The sequence below is a fragment of the Cervus elaphus genome, chromosome 30 (assembly GCF_910594005.1).
Source record: "Cervus elaphus chromosome 30, mCerEla1.1, whole genome shotgun sequence".
Classification (NCBI taxonomy): Eukaryota; Metazoa; Chordata; class Mammalia; order Artiodactyla; family Cervidae; genus Cervus; species Cervus elaphus.
Genome location: NC_057844.1, coordinates 34,215,128 through 34,226,071, shown reverse-complemented (window position 1 = coordinate 34,226,071; position 10,944 = coordinate 34,215,128). Strand labels below are relative to the sequence as shown.

The 10,944-nt window shown below is 44.1% G+C and overlaps 1 non-coding gene across 1 annotated transcript; it reads left to right on the top strand.

The window, feature by feature from the left end:
• Positions 1 to 2,781: 2,781 nt before the first annotated feature.
• TRNAE-CUC lies at positions 2,782 to 2,854 on the top strand. Its single transcript has one exon. It is a non-coding gene; the product is annotated as a tRNA-Glu (tRNA).
• The last annotated feature ends 8,090 nt before the right edge of the window (positions 2,855 to 10,944 follow it).

Below are 10,944 nucleotides of genomic sequence, written 5' to 3'. Positions count from 1 at the left end.
TTGTTTCAAACCTTGGCTCAGCCACCTAACACGCGCGGGAGGTCTCAGAACCCCACTGCTCAGAGCCACGGCTCCCTGGTTTGGAAGAAGGGTGTGAGTGTGTGTGTTCAGTCATGTCAGACTCTTTGTGACCCCATGGACTGTAGCTCACAAGGCTCCCCTGTCCATGGGATTTCCCAGGCAAGAATACCGGAGTGGGTTGCCGTTTCCTTCTCCAGGGCATCTTCCTGACCCAGGGATCAAAGCCATGTCTCTTGCATTGTCAGGCGGATTCTTTACCATTGAGCCACCAGGGAAGCCCCTTGGAAGAAGGGTGTGTGTTGTGTTGGTAAATACACCCCTGCCCTGTTCAGAGCCTGACATGTCGTGAGCAGGTTGTTTTCCTCCTCTGCCCACTCCTGGACCAGCTCAGCTGCAGCAGTGCCCCTTGCCATTTCATTTGCTGCCCAGTATCTCCGCAGGGTCTGAGTTTGGGGAGTTGCTACCCAGTGGGCTTAAGTGGAAGTTTAGGAGGGTCGGGGCTGAAGATGCCAGGGGGACCAAACGGTGCTTGTGGGGTCAAACACACAGCCTCTCCCACTGACTAGAAGGGGGCTTTCTCAGAGCAAATCCATGAGGACCGCATTAATAGTTGCCAGGAAAACAAGTCCCAGCAGAAAAGACAAAGGACCAGGACCAACGATAGAAACTGCCCCCAGTCCTGGGCATGGCTGGGAGAACAAATGCAACCTACTAGAGACAAATAAGAAATGCAGAACTGATGCATCCCTCAAGTGGATAGAGCAGCGAGATGCAAGAGGAGGGACCGCCAGGAATGAGATGTAAGACATCCTGCTGAGAATAAACTAGAAAAGTTGCCTCTGGTGAGATGATAAATAGCAGAGACATCACTTTGCTGAGAAAGGTCCAAATTTTCAAGGCTATGGTGTTTCCAGTGGCCATGTATGGATGTGAGAGTTGGACTATAAAAAAGGCTGAGCACCGAAAAATTGACGCTTTTGAACTGTGGTGTTAGAGAAGACTCTTGAGAGTCCCTTGGACTGCAAGGAGATCCAACAAGTCAATCCTAAAGGAAATCAGTCCTGAATATTCATTGAAGGACTGATGCTGAAGCTCCAGAATGTTGGCCACCTGATGCAAAGAGCTGACACACTTGAAAAGACCCTGATGCTGGGAAAGATTGAAGTCAGGAGGAGAAAGAATGGTGAGATGGTTGAATGGCATCACCAACTCAAAGGACATGAGTTTGAGCAAAGTCTAGGAATAGTGAATAGTGAATGACCAGGAAGCCTGGCATGATGCGATTCACAGAGTCACAGAGTAAGAAACAACTTAGCGATTGAACAAATAAGTCTAAGCACAAGTTTTTAGATGCAGATTTTTGCACATTAAACTGTCCTAACCCCTTCTGTGTTTTCAGATCCTTAAAAGTTGTGAATCGGCTTCCACGTTGGTGACACTATCTCGAATTTCTACTTCCGATTCCTATGACCACCTGGCATTTCCTCCCTCCAGGAAGGTCCAAGAGGGGCGTTGACAAGCCCCACATTAAGAATAGCTGATGGAGGGATGGCGGGTAGCCCAGTGACAGCGGGTGCAAAGGCAGGACTTAAACAATCGAGAGACTGTTTTAGAGCCCTGGTGACATCACACACTGTGAACCTTTTATTCATCCTCTGCCCGGGATGGAGAAAGAAGGGGTCACTAATTACAGAGGTGGCGGATCAGGGAGCATTCGGGTTTTATAGCAGGACCTGCCCTCTCCTTGTCTGCGATGGTGTAAACAATAACCTTTTTATTGTCTCTGATGAAGGGTGCATGAGAACGGGCAGGATGATAACAAAATCACCCCATTCCTTGCCACATCACTGGGCTGCCTGTCTGGGCCGTTACCTGGATGGGGAGCAGCTGGTTCTCTGGATTTGTAGCTCGCGTTTGCGGCTGAGAGTACAGGGCCGTGCCGCAGGTGAGGCGCACAGATCTGACAGATCCGCTCACTTTTTCAGTGTCTTGCTTTTTGATAATAACTGGGGCTTCCTAAGCCCCAGGGAGTCATGAATTAGATCAGAGGTTGGCAAACTCTGGCCTGGGGGCCAAGTACAGCCACTGCCTGTTTTTGTTAACTAGATCTGAGCTTGGACACAGCCTCGCCCTCTGTCTACCCGAGTCCATCTTCCCTGGCTGCGTCCCTATAGCAATGGTAGATTGAGTAACAGCCACAGAGATCATACAAGCTGCAAGAAGCCTAAAATATTTACTGTTAGCCCTTTACACAAAGAGTTCTATGACCTCTTGCTTGCTTCTCAGCAGAAAGGAGGTGCCTGACTAACCACATGTCCTTCTTGCCTGGAGCTAGGGGCGTGTTTGCACAGGATGGATGAAGTCAAGGGGCAAACCAAGGCTTCTCTTCCAAACATAGACCCCCTGGGATTGCAAAGAAAAGATGACTGAAACTCCCACAGAAACACACAGCAGAGAAAACAACACCCACTGGCCCAGTCCAGGATGGAATTGCTTCTAGAGCTGAGGGTCCAAAGGATGGGACTGTCTCTAAGACCCTTCCTGACCTTGTGATAATAGATCTTGGGTTGAAAATTCCCAAATGACCAATCTGTTGAGAGTCTAGTTTAGTTGTCATTAACCTTTTTATGGGGGAAAGAGAGGGTCATACTTCTGAAAAATGAGATATACAATCACAATTTTATTTGCAACTTTGGGAGGCTCTTGGACCCCCAGAAGCCAATCCATGAGCCCCAGATTAAGAAACCCTGATCAGGAACTTCCCTGGTGGTCCAGTGGTTAAGACTCTGCACTCTCAATGCAGGAGACCTGGGTTCAATCTCTGGTCAGGGAACTAGATCCTGCATGCCACAACTAAGAGCCCACATGCCACAACTAAGACCTGGCATAGCCAAATAAATGAAAACAAACAAACAAAACTCATTGACCAATTCACTTTTTTTGCTAGTTGTGGGGAAAACAGAAAAAGTATTTTACCAAAAGCACTGGTCAAAGAGCCTGTTTCTAATTAACTTAATTAACAATTAGCAAGCTCTTGCTTGGCAATTAATTTAAAAGTAACAGCATCTAATCAGTGCCAAACAAGTGGTGCAGACAACATTATCTGAATTGAGAGAAGAAAGAGATCATTGTTGTTAAGTAAGATGAGGAGAATTCACAGAAATAATGTGATTTATCTGAGATCTGAGAGCAGCGAAGTCTCAGGCAAGCAGAAAGGGGCAGAGGGTACAGGGCTTGACCTACAGACAAACTCAAGGCTCGGAGAGCCCTGGGTCTTGGTTTCTTACATGTGGGCCCCAAGCAGAGAAGAATCTAAAACATCCCTAAAAGGCATCATCCTAAAGAAACAACAGATTTTAGGCATCAGAGGAGATGGCTAGGCAGTAAACTATTCCAGATCTCACACCCTGACCATCAGCACTATCAAGATTTGTGTTCATGCCAACAACCTATCTTGGGCAGAGCACGCTTGCATGGGTCTTTGGCTTAATGCTCTGCTGTTACTTTCTTAAAATTTCCAATCATTTTAAATCGAAAGGACTGCATTTTTATTTTGCAAGGGGCCCCACAAACTATCTTCTTCTGTTTCCTCTTATTGTTCAACTAAGACAACATATTGCAACAGATTCAGATGAAATACAAAAGATCTGAGGGTCCAGCTGAGTTCTGCTGAGCCAGACGTTAAAGGCGTCTGCAAAGCTTCAGAACAGTGACACACTCCTTACTTCTTTTCCTCTGTCTTGAAAAATATACTTAATTCTCATAAAAAATATGTTATTTAGGTTATGGGATTCTTACTGTGCCTTTTAAATAAATTAATAAGTATTTTGAAAACATCTCAATTTTATTTGTTTCGTGTGGCAAATATTAGTCGTCTAGCCCATTATAAACAAAAGCTCTTTGAAATCTTTGGTTTTTAAGAGCAGAAAGGGGGTCCTGAGACCAACAGGCTTGAGAATCCCTGCCTCATAAGAATGGAACACACTCAGGAGCATGCATCCTATTAGCCCTGTTTCTCTGGCTTGTGTCTGCTCGTGTCTGCTTCTTGCTTCTTCTAAGTTAGGCTGTGTGCCCAGAACTCCTGCCTGGAGGGTTCCCACTACTCTGTTCCAAGTCTCCATGGCCAAAGCTAAACCAGGTGGCTTAAGAAGATCACATAAGGAGAGCACACTTGAACTGACAGAGAAGTGGCCAGTATTCCAAATCACTTTATCTCTCAGGACCTGTTAGAATTCACTATTAGCCCACAGTGAGCATGATAGCCTCTAACCCAAGCATTTAGCATGGAATGATTGAATCCAACCATTTTCATGTAGAATTTGGTCTCCTATGTTATGTTATGTGATCCAGAGCAGAAAGGATAGTAGTTTTTTTTGTGTTTGTTTGTTGTTTACTTTAAACTCCACCACTTGGCAGTAACTGTATCAAGAAGAGCAGACTAGTAGATTTTGTAAAGAAGGTTCCCCTGGGTTTGAACTGAGATTATTATACTGCTGGATTTCTCAGCTGAGGGCCCCTCTTGACCAAGACTGTAAATCCCAGAATTTCCCAGCATCATTCCAGGAGTCTAAACAGTCTTTTAAACAGCTGCTGAGTGTCACTGGTCTCATGATTCCTTAAAGGAATTTGTCTGTGGGTGGGGGAAGTCACCGCCCATGAGTCTTCATTAAATGTTGAAGGCTGACTATGGCGATGAAAGAAACAGGATGGAATTCTCAGAATCTCGGTGTTGATAAACAGTCCCCTCTTCCATAAACAAGGACTTGCTACAGCAAACCTAAGGCCTCCATCCTTCTGTTCAGGGAAAAGCCCATTCTTGATAAAAGAAAAGGAAATGGGTGGTTCCCACAATTGCAGTTACCCAGGCTTCCTGGTCTCACCTTTTTCTTCAGATTGGAGTATTGCAATTTTGTGTTAGTTTCTACTGTACAGGAAAGTGAGTCAGCTACAGGTACACATATATCCCCTCTTTTTTGGATTTCCTTCCCAGTCAGGTAACCACAGAACTGAGTAGAGTTTCCCTAGATATACAGTAGGTTCTCATTAGCTATCTATTTTATACATCGTATCAATAGCATATATATGTCAATCCTAATCTCCCTATCCATCCCATCCTCTCTTCCCACCTTGGTATCCATATATTTGTTCTCTATGTGTGTGTCTCCATTCAAGTCCTGCAAATAGGTTCACCTGTACCTTTTTTCTAGATTCCACTTATGTGGATTAATGTATGATATTTGCTTTTCTCTTTCTAACTTATTTCACTCTGTATGAAATAAATCTAAGTGCATCATGTCTCTGAAAATGGCACAGTTTCGTTCTTTTTATGGCTTACTTTAACATGTTTCTTCTGGCGCTCACCTCCCAAGGCTCCACACAGGTGGAACCATAGGTCTCACCTGCCAAAAGGTAGATGGCAAGACAGCCAGAGCCAAGGTGATTTTCACCAGAGCCACACCAGCAATATTCTAGACAGAGCTGCCCCTCACCAGACACGAGACCAGGGACGCCAGGCACCCACAGCCCTTGACAGCCAGGGCCAGGGACCCAGAGCCTTGCCAGCCCCTGAAACTGAGGCCAGATCGGCTGCTCTGCATCCACTTTCTCCTAAGCCCTCCTTCACATCAGGTCAAGTACAAAGTCAATTTACCATCCTGAGCAGGAACCAGGAGGTTAGCAGGACATGTGGGACCGGGCAAGGCTCCAGGAAGACTTGTGAGCACAGATCCCGTCAGCATCCTCAGGAGTGGAAGGCAGTCTCCCGCCAGGACCTGAGGATCCGTCCCTCGACCCTGTCGTGCCCTTTCAGCCCCATCAAAACACAAGAGTGAGCAGCAGCTTTCCAGCCTCTCAACTCCACTGCTTTGACTTTCGTCTCCATTAGATTTTGGAAATTCTACTTTCCGAGCTGTTTCTGTTCGATGCGGTGGCTTCACACACCGTGCATAGGCTGGGTAAGTGGTCCTGCTCCCAGAGCATCCAGTCCAACCTCCTGGGTGCATCCCAGGGGGACCTCCATCCCATACCTAAACCCTGGGGACCTTCTGTGGGCCCACAGAGTTAAAGGCTTTTAAACAGTTAATTTGATGCCTTCCTTAGCTAGATGAAAATGTGACTTTCTTCTTTCTCTCCATTAAACATTTTATTAAGTGAAACTTTGCAACTACCCAAATTGAGCCAAACCAATAAATGAGTCAAATACCTAACCCCGGCCAGATCCACATCAAATACCTCAGTGTTCCCAGTTTGGGTGACCCAGAAAACAAAGATGAAGCCTCAGATCGGCTGACTCAACTGAGCTGCCCTGAACTGAACCATGAGGAAGCCCATCAGCCAGAACCTCGGCGACCCTCCAGGGCAGGGCTGCTGGATGGACCAGCACGTTCAGGGTCCATCCTGTTTCCTCCAATTTGGGTCATGCTTAGCTCTCAAGTGTCCGGTTACTTTGGAGTTATTCTGCTCCTGAACCAGACGCTCCCATGCTCCCCAGACTCCAGAGTCTTATTTGCAATCCCAAGCTTCCGCGTTTCCATCGTGACAGAAATAAGCCAGCAGGCTTTCCTCAGCCAGCCACCCCGTGAACAAACACAAAATGAAACCCAAGGTGTTTGTCATTGCTCCCTGGGAAACCACTGGCAGAGGCAAAGGGGGCTGACCCCGGCCACACCCTCCTCCTGCAGGGCCACGTGAGTCACTGTGAGAAGCCATGCCCTGTGTACACAGCACACAGGGTGACTGGGTGAAAAGTGACCTAAAAATGGAGCAGAGGGACCCGGAGAAGCAACTGCCCAAAGAGAAGCCTGTCCACACAGTGCTAAGACCCTGGAGACCCGGGAGTCAGTTTCCCCGGCCGGGAATGTTGCACGCAGTGCAACAAGTGAAGAATGCTCCACACAGACATAAAAAGAGAATTTTCTAGAGTTGACTGAGATGATCAGGTCCCCAGGGCAGGTCACCATCTTAGTCATCGTTGCATCCACGACACCTGGTGTACTGATCCTGCAGACACCCGACGTGTGTTTATCACTGTCCTTTCTGATTATTACAAACATTAATTTTGTTGGATATTCCCCAGCCTGGACAGAGGAGCCAGGGGGCGCTACAGTCCATGGGGTCCCAAAGTGTCACTTTCACTTTGCTTTACTTTCCACAGCCTGAAGACCATGTAATTACCTCAGGTCACTTAATTTTTCTTTTTCTGATTCCAAGTTCACCAAGCTGGTAACAGATGTGTACCTCCACCCCACCCCCATCTTGCCATCTGGAAAATCCCTGGAGTGTGGATGTAGGGATTCTGGTCCACCCTTCACTCTAAGTCAATACATTTGTACTGGAATCCCGGCCTCTGAGATGTATCCATATGAATCAGTTCTCTAGAATCAGATTAGCTCCAGGTAAACTGATACAATCGAGTTTCTGAGCCAGTAAAGCCAACAAGCTCCTGGTCTGTGCTAAATCTCTCCAGTGACCCCTGCGGCAGAGGGCAGCTCCTGTCTAAACCATGGGCCTGGCCCGGCTCCAGCACCACGGCTGTCCACTGGAGGGCTTCCCACCAACAGCAGGTCTGATTGTGGCATAAATAAATAAGTAAATCACAACTAAACACATAACAAGCTTTAACACTTTGGCTACTTAGTACAGTAAAAGGTATTGAGCAATGGAAGCGAATGCAACAAAGTGGGTGAACATGCAGGCTTTGCAGATCACAAGAGCTAAGATCGTATTTTGGGTTGTTAACTTCTGAATTTAAGCAAATTACTAAATGTTTCTGAATCTTGATTTTCTCTGTGGAGTTGAGGTAATAAGGCTACCTATTTCGTTAGGTTTGAAGGGGATAATCTACACCATCCTTTGACTGCTGGCAACAGAGTGGACAAGAGAACCTAAAAAGCATCTCACTACAGAACACCTAGGAATGCAAGAGTCGACATTTTTTAAATCGTCTTTTAAAATGCATGGATGAGTAGCCAGAGAGTACAGCATTCCTATGGAATCAGGAATGAAGCTGTAGGACAGATCCAGGGAAATGAGAGATTACCGACCATTCATCTAGCCTTAAGGGCCGAGAGCGTCAATCTCAGCAGAAGCCTGGGTGGTGGGGGGGTTAGTTCAGGTGAGAATCGGAGGGATCAAGAAAGGCAAGACATATAATAGGCTCTGCCCTTCAGAGAAATGTTAATAGGGAAACATAAACACCCTACAATCAGCAGGCGAAGGAAGCAATCATCTGTCTTGGTTTGGCTTTCAGAGGAAGGGAAAAAAGTCTCCCGACCTGGGTCGTCAGATACAGCAAATAAAAACACAGTGGGCTGCAGATTTCCTTCCCTGAATGTGAAGGGCACAGAACATCAGACTTCTAGAAGAATATATGTAGGAGACCCTGACTTTGGGATAGGCGAGGAGACTCACAAGGAGTATTAATCATAAAAAGAAGAAGACAGAATGCATTAAGAACTTCTGTTCCTCAAGATACTGTAAAAACAGTCGAAATATCAACTCACACACTGGGGAGAAGATATTTGGGGTTTACATAATAGACAGAGAATTAGTATCCAAAACATATGAAGAACAAGCAAGCCAATTTTTTTAAAAAGGACAAAATATATGATCAGATAGTCTACTGAAAAGAAAGGTAAATGGCTAATAATTATGTAAAAGGATGCTCAACTTCCTTAGAAGTCATAAAAGGAAAATCCAAATCATAATGAGGTACCATTTTATAACTAGTAAACTGCAGAAATTTGTAAACTGAGAATACCGAACTTCAGTGATAGCTACTTCTGGTTTTAAGTACGAATTAGTACAAACGCCTTGGGAAAGAGTTTAAGATTATTTATTATAACTGAATAACAACTCCAGTATAATCCAGTAACTCCTAAATGGATGCCCTAGGAATCTTGTACTCAGATTCTGGGAGACATGAACAGAATGTCCACAGAAGTGTGTCTGCAACAGTTAAGACTGGAAATAACTCAAATCTTCATCTGTAGGAGAAAAAAGATGCACACACATAGCTTCTGGGATTAAGTACAACACCAAGAAATACTTTAGTAAAAATGGATATGCAGTCTGGTTGCTAAAAAGCAATTAGAAGGAAAATGTCCCTCTGTTCTAAAGAGCAGCCTTTATTGAAGACCCAAGTCTGTTTGAACCATCTCCACCTGTTTTTTGAAGCTATTGTCCTGTAATTGAAGTTATTGTCCTGTTCCTTTTATATAAAAGCCCATACCATACATTTTTGCTTGAGTTTAATTCCAGGAAAGTTTCTGATTCTGCATGTGTTCATCAAATGGGAAAACATCCTGGCCACAGATTTTCAAAGCCTCTCAAAGTACTCTAAGGAGTACTTAGTAAAGACAATTGTCTTAGTAAAGACAATCAAAGCATCTAACTATGAATCATTTTTAAAAGATCACTTTCAACTACATTTTAAATTCTAAAAATGCTTCATTGAGTTTGTAAAACTATGAGTAATAAATATAAAGATTTGCTAAGAACCCAAGCCTAGCATGTGCTCAGTCAATATTTGGTGAATAATGCCTAGGAACAGGGAACGCGAACATTTTGCCTAAATCTAGCCCCACTGACCTTTAAACACTACTGGGACATGCTATGGGCTTGAGACCCACTAGGGGACACCGCAGGTAGCAAAGGACACGCTTCCCACCAGGGTTCTGCAAGCACCGGCCAAGGGTTCACCTGGCCACACTTTGACATTCAAAGCAATAACAGACAAGTCCTCCAGCATTTATGGGTCATCACAACGCATCCCCACGTACCTTTTCTGCCTGATATTCTCATCATCACCTTCGTGTGACCTATGCTTCAAGCAAGCCAGATTCTTCAGCGTTCTCTACACTCACACGGTTCTCAGCACTTAGACAATTTCCCATCTCCATCTATCACACCCTAGAAGCCCCCCTGCCCCCCACCCCATCTCCATGCCATTCTTAAATGCCACCTCCTTCACCCTGACTTTCTGGGTGCCATCTCTCTGTTCTGAAACTCCATAGCACTTTTTTTTTTAACAGTTCTTATAGATCATGTTCTACAGCTCATTTGTAATGCAAATGTACATACATACAAACATACACACATTTACGAAACATTTGAATTCTTTATCTTTATATCCCCCTTTAAATGAGTACCTTGTAAATAAAAGCTTAAAAGAATTCATTGAATTTAACTGCAATATCTATCAGTTATATGCATATATTTTGTTTTAATAGGAATCAAAAACTATGTCACTGCTTATTTTTCAATACATCGCATTATATTTTGAAGGTCAGATTACCTGAAGCATTTACCTGGTTTGTTGAAGTTCAAATGTTTCATTTAAGGTTCAACAGCTCCCTCTGGTGGCCATAGAAGGAAACTGGGTTTGCTGGCCATGAGAGGTTTAGTCAAGCCAGCATTTCAATTTACTTTTCAAACTTGAATTTGAAGTGATTCTCAATCAATTTCAGTTTTGAGGTTATCAAAACCTTCAATTTTGAGATTGCCACTGAGTGATAAATTTTATTTGGCATAAAAGTGTCATTTTTAGGCCAGGAATAAACGTAAGCAGTTATTTGAAATTTAGGTCAGTGCTTTCCATTTCAAACAACTGTAAACTTGCTTTAAAAAAATATTAATATAGTTTCATTTGAGTTGTCATAAAATACTCGATTAAGGTTAGAAAGCAAAAGTTTTCAGACTTTTTCCATGCATGGGAGTGAATAAATCTGGGAATTCAGTGAGAATACAAATAGGTTTCTGCTGTCCTTTTTCCTACTTTGGAATAATATTAACTGCAGAGAAGTTAAAAGCTCAAGCATTCTAACAAGACAAGCAAATGCTTAAGTTGGAAATGGAACTATTTCTTTATTATCTTTTTGGTTTTAATTTCCAGGAGAAGCTTTATTCAGATGAAATACTTTTAAA